The sequence below is a fragment of the Rhinatrema bivittatum genome, chromosome 8 (genome assembly GCF_901001135.1).
Source record: "Rhinatrema bivittatum chromosome 8, aRhiBiv1.1, whole genome shotgun sequence".
Lineage (NCBI taxonomy): Eukaryota > Metazoa > Chordata > Amphibia > Gymnophiona > Rhinatrematidae > Rhinatrema > Rhinatrema bivittatum.
Genome location: NC_042622.1, coordinates 44,374,756 through 44,381,499, shown reverse-complemented (window position 1 = coordinate 44,381,499; position 6,744 = coordinate 44,374,756). Strand labels below are relative to the sequence as shown.

The following is a 6,744-nucleotide window of genomic DNA, read 5'->3' as shown; positions in this document are numbered from 1 at the left end:
CACTTTGAATGTCAAAGTGGCCCCTAACCCCTACACTAACACCTAAACCTCACCTCGAGTTATTAGGTGGGCCTCCCATAGAGATATAAATACCTATCTAGGGATAGGGCGTTATGGTTAGATTTTCTCTCTCTCTCTTACTCTCTCTCAAAATACCTTACAGCATTTTGATAAATGACCCTATAAGTTCTCTGTCTAATTGGCTTTTGAATATTAACCTCTATATTAATATTTGCTGATCTTTATTTGATAGCACTATCAATCATCTCTGAATACTGCAGAATGTTATCACTTCCAACATATAATGAAGCTGCTGTAGATACTGGTGTCTGTGGCTATTCTCAAAAAAGAATAAACATATGGTAGCAGAATGTCTCTCTTCATGCAAGACTAACATTAGATATGCAACAAGAGACTGGGAAGGTGATGCAAGCGGTATCATTTAATAAAAGAATGTAACCAGTACAGGCAAGAAGTAGGTGATTCCATGCTGCATGCAAATTAGCTAATATCCATAATGTATGCTCTTTCTTCCAATTTTTAAAGCTTTTCAAAATGTTGAACACCAACAAATTACATAGATAGAGTGGATCTCTTTTTAGGTTAGCAAAGGTTCAAAGATAAAAGCTTTGACATGAAACACATTAGATGAATGTCAGAGCTTTCTGTAAATTTTAGAAAATAAGCCTGATTTTTTTCTTCCCCTAAGCATTATAGCAGTATCCTTTCCCATTTTGCTATCTCATTCTTGTGACTAGAACTTTAATAGTTAGATAGCACATGAATTATCAAATTTCTGCAGGTGTTCAGCCGGCTTCCTCGCTGCTCAGGTCTGGAAGAAATAAAATAAAATAGAGTTCACAGTATATTTTGATGAACTTGATCATATACAGCTTTCCCTGTCTAGAAGAGCTGTACCCCTATGACTTCCAATACTTACCTGATGTACTCAGACCTCCTGCCCCTCCCCCATCTCCCCCAAGGTCTTGCAGCAGCTCAAGAGTAGATTCTGCAGCAATGTTTGAAAATTCTGGGAATGCATTTTTACATTTTGCAGTGTATTTGCATATAACTTATTGCAGCCAGATTTGTGATTTGAAATGTCAGTTAATTGTTCATTTTAGGAATATATTCCACTCATGTTTGTGTGTGTCTGATAACAATCTTTTGTATTTGATTACATTCCTTTCTCTGTTTCAGTTCTTTAGGCTTTTATTATGTTTTGTCATTCCTTCTCCTGCCTTCTTTTGTGCCTTTTTTCTCCTCTCACCTTCTTCCGAGTCTCTCCATCCTTCCCTCTCTCCTTATCCCTTCTCTTCCTTCTTACTCCTCTTCCCTTGTTTGTGTTGGCACTGGCTGAGCTGAATGAACAAAGCTGGCTGCCAGAGGAGGGGCACATATTGGCATGATAGGCAGCAATGGACCCATTTTCCATGGCAAGTCTCAGATCCTGCGGCCATTCCCATGGCTGTAGAATTGCAGGAGCTGGGGTCCTTGAGTGTATGTAATCTCATTAGGAGAGGTGGTGTGCTCCAGTATTGCACCTTGAGTCAGGAGAAACCCTGGGATGCAAGTGTATAACTTACTCCCACTACTCCTATGTAATCCATTTAGGATGATTATTAGGGATGTGAATCGTTTTAGGACGATTAAAATTATCGTCCGATAATTTTAATATCGTCTTAAACCGTTATGGAACACAATACAATAGAGATTCTAACGATTTATCGTTATAAATCGTTAGAATCGTGAGCCGGCACACTAAAACCCCCTAAAACCCACCCCCGACCCTTTAAATTAAATCCCCCACCCTCCCGAACCCCCCCCAAATGACTTAAATAACCTGGGGGTCCAGCGGCGGTCCGGAACGGCAGCGGTCCGGAACGGGCTCCTGCTACTGAATCTTGTTGTCTTCAGCCGGCGCCATTTTCCAAAATGGCGCCGAAAAATGGCGGCAGCCATAGACGAACACGATTGGACGGCAGGAGGTCCTTCCGGACCCCCGCTGGACTTTTGGCAAGTCTTGTGGGGGTCAGGAGGCCCCCCCCCAAGCTGGCCAAAAGTTCCTGGAGGTCCAGCGGGGGTCAGGGAGCGATTTCCCGCCGCGAATCGTTTTCCGTATGGAAAATGGCGCCGGCAGGAGATCGACTGCAGGAGGTCGTTCAGCGAGGGTTCCGGCGCCTCGCTGAACGACCTCCTGCAGTCGATCTCCTGCCGGCGCCATTTTCCGTACGGAAAACGATTCGCGGCAGGAAATCGCTCCCTGACCCCCGCTGGACCTCCAGGAACTTTTGGCCAGCTTGGGGGGGGCCTCCTGACCCCCACAAGACTTGCCAAAAGTCCAGCGGGGGTCCGGAAGGACCTCCTGCCGTCCAATCGTGTTCGTCTATGGCCGCCGCCATTTTTCGGCGCCATTTTGGAAAATGGCGCCGGCTGAAGACAACAAGATTCAGTAGCAGGAGCCCGTTCCGGACCGCCGCTGGACCCCCAGGTTATTTAAGTCATTGGGGGTGGGGGATTTAATTTAAAGGGTCGGGGGTGGGTTTTAGGGGGTTTTAATGTGCCGGTTTTGCGATTTTACGATTTTTTCGATTTTTCACGATTTTTCACGATATTTTACCCCCCCAAACGGCAACAATACGATTCCCTCCCCCTCCCAGCCGAAATCGATCGTTAAGACGATCGAGGACACGATTCACATCTCTAATGATTATTTAGAATCAAGAAGGCTATAAGCAGGATAATCAGGGGTTAATATTAGCAACCTCAAAAAGGTGGTTTTTAGTCTGGATTTGTTTAAGGCCAGAAAATGAGCATGACGCACCAACTCAGGATGGTCCCTCTACCACTTTATCTTCCTGCACCACAATTTACCCAATGGCAATGGGGAGCACATAATCAAGCTTTTTATCTCTTCCTATTTTACTATTGAAAGCAATTGTGCTGCCAGAGTAACCATGATGTGCTGCAATGCAGCTCAGAAGTGGTTCCTTGCTTTTTCCTGAAAAACTTTTTAAATATTATTTACAGTAAACATCAGGAAAAAGGTGGTTTTTTTTTTCCTTTTCATTTTGTATTGAAAATTCTGCAAGTAAATTATATGGTGAGCTTTTTTGCAGCTTTGCAAATTGTATTGAATATTCTCAGATTAAAAAATCCACTTTCTGGCCATCTTTATTTCACCCTTCTGAAACTCTGTCTATCCCAAAGGCACACTTTGCAATTTTCTTACTGTCTGTGTGTTACCATTGACTAATAACAAATATACTTTTATTAATTCACCAAACTAAATATCAGATAAACATTCTGGAGCCTATGCAATAAAACACACAGAAAACCAACTTTAGCGTGGGTTTACAAAAATAAATATGAGCTAATTAAAAAGCTATTTTATGAGTGATGCAAAAAGATTTAGTGGGCTCACAGTAAACAAGGTAATGTGATCATGCTATTCACGTGCACAAAAACATTAAAATGCATTGTCTTAATACTATGAGCATGAAAATTTGGTTTAGTTTAATTGTTTTTCAATTGCTTTTCCAAAAAAACTGCATACTACATAGAGTGAACCTGCTGTACAGAGCATTCTGCCTTCTCTTTTCCTCTTGGTTCCTCCTGCTGAATTTTAAGAGGTTATGCAAGTAAACCTGTTGCATAGAGGTTGCTTCTCACTACAGTGGTAAGAAGTTGGGGGAACTACTACACTCCAGGTGAATAGGTCAAAGGGGAATAGAGAATTCCATGAAAGCAACAGCTTTTCATGAGGGCCTTTTTTAGAACATACGCCTGCCTTGCAAGGAATTTGGCTGCATTGACTCAGGATAACGGCATCTGATCATTCCACTCCTATGATCACCCTACATCCTACACCCTGCCGTGCCTAATACAGTCCTCTTTTGCCTCAGAGCTCACAGAAATAAGCTCTGTAGTCAAACCAAACTATTGGTCAGCTCCAAAAAGCTTTTAAGGCTCAAACTATAAGTCAGTCTCAAGCCTTTGAATGCCTACAATGACCTTTGGCTGCAATAACAATGGCAATGACAGTAAAGACCTTTATTCTCTGTGAACCATTGCTGGAAAATACATTTGCCTTGTGCAAAGAAAGTCTGTGTTGTTTTGGTGCTCTGCTCTTTATCATGGCAAGATGCTGCCAGCGGGACACCACCGCCAGCATGCAACATGCATCACCTTCTGGGATTTAAAGGGACTGTGGCAGGAAAGTTCCCATGGCCCCTAATGATGACAACACTCGCACAGTCTTATATAAGGGCAGCTCTCAGGAAGCAACTCGCCTCAGCAACAGGTCCAGCTACTGCCCAAGTAATGTGTGTTGCTTCCCTGCATTCCAGCTTGCTCTTCAGTCTTCATCCAGCTATCTTCTGTCTCTGTGTTTTGATCTTCCATCCTCGTGGTCTACCTGTTCTTGTCCTTGCATGCCTGCCCTTCCTATCTGTCCTTCTTTTCTCCACTCAGATGGATATCTGGTTTTGACCTTGGCTTGGATCCCAGATATGACTGACCTTGGCCTCCCTCTGAACATTGTCTGGACCCCAAATCCGCTGACTGCTGCCTGCCTCAGACCATTAATTGGATCTCTATTATGCCTCATTGCCACCTACCTATGACCCAGCTTACTATGGACCTCTCTTGCCATCTGCAGAAACCCATCTAAGTCCTGCTGGCACAAGCACCCAAAGGCTTAACCCAAGGGAATGAGTACTGGTACAGTTGTGTCACCTGGATCAGCCTGCTGATGGTGGGAATCTGCAGGCCTCCTCCATGCAGGTAGAGCCAATCCTGCCTCGGCCCAAGGGTTCACAGAGATAGCAGTACCCCGTCTTCTAAGCCCCCTTCCCAATGGTTTAGGTTTCTTAGGATGGGAGATATGGAACCGTTTAAGGTTTTTATCCAGTATATTTGAAGCAGGTTCCCAAGTGTTTTCTTCAGGACCATATCCTTCCCAGGATATCAAATATTCTCATTTCTTATTACGACACCTGACTTCTAATATTTCTTTTACTTGATACACCTGGTCTTCTTCTGAGGATACTTCCCAAGGTACCAGGGTCTTTTGGGAGGGCCATGATAAAACTAACAGTTTGAGGAGGGAAACATGAAACATGTTACAGATCTTTAGAGATGTGGGCAAACGTAGTTGGTATGTAACAGTTGGTATGAAAAAGGTCCAATATATCGGGGTACAAGTCTCATGGAAGGCACTCTGATTTGTATGTACTGGGTGCTTAGCCACACTTTATCTCCCGGCTTGAACTGCGGAGCTGGTCGTCTATGACTATCTGCTGTTTTCTTGGCCATCTGAGTGGCCTTCTGGATCATCGTCTCAGTTTGAGTACACAGTTTTTGGAGTTCCTGTGCTGTCATTTGGGCTGCAGGGGAGGAGATGGACAAAGGAAGTGGCAGCGGTGGAAGAGATCTCCCATAAATGATTAGAAATAGAGATGATTCTGTGGCATCGTGTTTAAGGAAGTTGTGGGAAACTTCAGCCCATGGGAGGAGGGATACCTAGTTGTCCTGACCATCATTGACAAATGCTCTTAGGAAAGTTTTAAGGGTTTGATTAGTCTGTTCAGCCTGACCATTGGCTTGTGGGTGATAAGCTGTTGTGAAGTCTAGCTGGATGTTGAATTTCCAACACAATGCTCACCAGTAATTGGCTGTAAACTGTGCTCCTTGGTCAAAGGTAATGCCTCGTGGTAACCCATGCAGGTGAAAAATATGGATAGTAAATAATCCTGCCAGTTCTGGTGCAGAGGGAAGACTAGGCAGGGTGATGAAGTGAGCCATCTAGGAAAGCTGGTCAATGACAACCAAATAACTCGACAACAATCAAAAAGATGGACAATGAAGTCTGTGGATAGATAAGTCCACGGCTCCTTGGGGGCTGGCAATGGTTGCAAAACTCCCCAGGGTCCTATCATGTATTTCTGCTAGGCACATGTAGGGCAAGAATCCACATAGGCTTTAACGTCTCCTTGTATCTGGGGCAACCAGTAGTACTGTTGGAGCAAAGTTAGGGTACAAGCATGACCAGGGTGCCCAGCCACACGAGAGTCATGAGCCCACTCCAAAACCTTTTGGTGATGTTTTCGAGAAACAGCCATTTTCCCTGGGGGAACCGTATACGTGGCAGCCAGACTGATCCTAGCTGGATCTATGACATGGCCCAGAGGTTCAGGTATATCTTCTGTTTCGAAGGACCGGGAGAGGGCATCTGCCTGGGTGTTTTTGGTAGCCGGTCTGTATCTTACCACAAAATCAAAATGGGTAAAGAATAATGACCATCGGGCCTGACAGGGATTCAGTCATTGGGCAAGACAGAGTTGTTCCAGATTTTTAAGGTCAGTATATATTTTGATGCGATGATGCGCTCCTTCCAGCCACTGACACCACTCTTCCAAGGCCATTTTAATGGCCAGTAATTCCTTATCTCCGAAGCCATAGTTACGGTCGGTGAGTGAAAACTTATAAGAGAAGAAGGGGCAAGGGAGAGTATCCCTGTGTCCGAGTGTTGCTTAAGATAGCTCATACTCCCATGGAGGAGGAATCAACTTCTAGGATGAACAGACGTGTGGGATCTGGATGGCATAGGCATGGTCCCTAGAAGAAAGCCTGTCTTAATTTGTCGAAGCCCTCAATTGCCTCAGGAGGCCATTCCTTAGTATTTGCTCCTTTTTTGGTGAGATTAGTGAGAGAAGCCACAATCTGTGAGTAATTGTGAATAAA

At 44.3% G+C, this 6,744-nt stretch overlaps 1 long non-coding RNA gene across 1 annotated transcript in view; it reads right to left on the bottom strand.

Moving 5' to 3' along the window:
* Window positions 1–431: 431 nt before the first annotated feature.
* Window positions 432–6,744, bottom strand: part of LOC115097758 — a 69,295-nt gene continuing 62,982 nt past the window's right edge. Inside the window, exon 4 of the long non-coding RNA XR_003858328.1 lies at window positions 432–832. This is a non-coding gene — a long non-coding RNA (uncharacterized LOC115097758). The remainder of the gene's footprint in view (window positions 833–6,744) is intronic.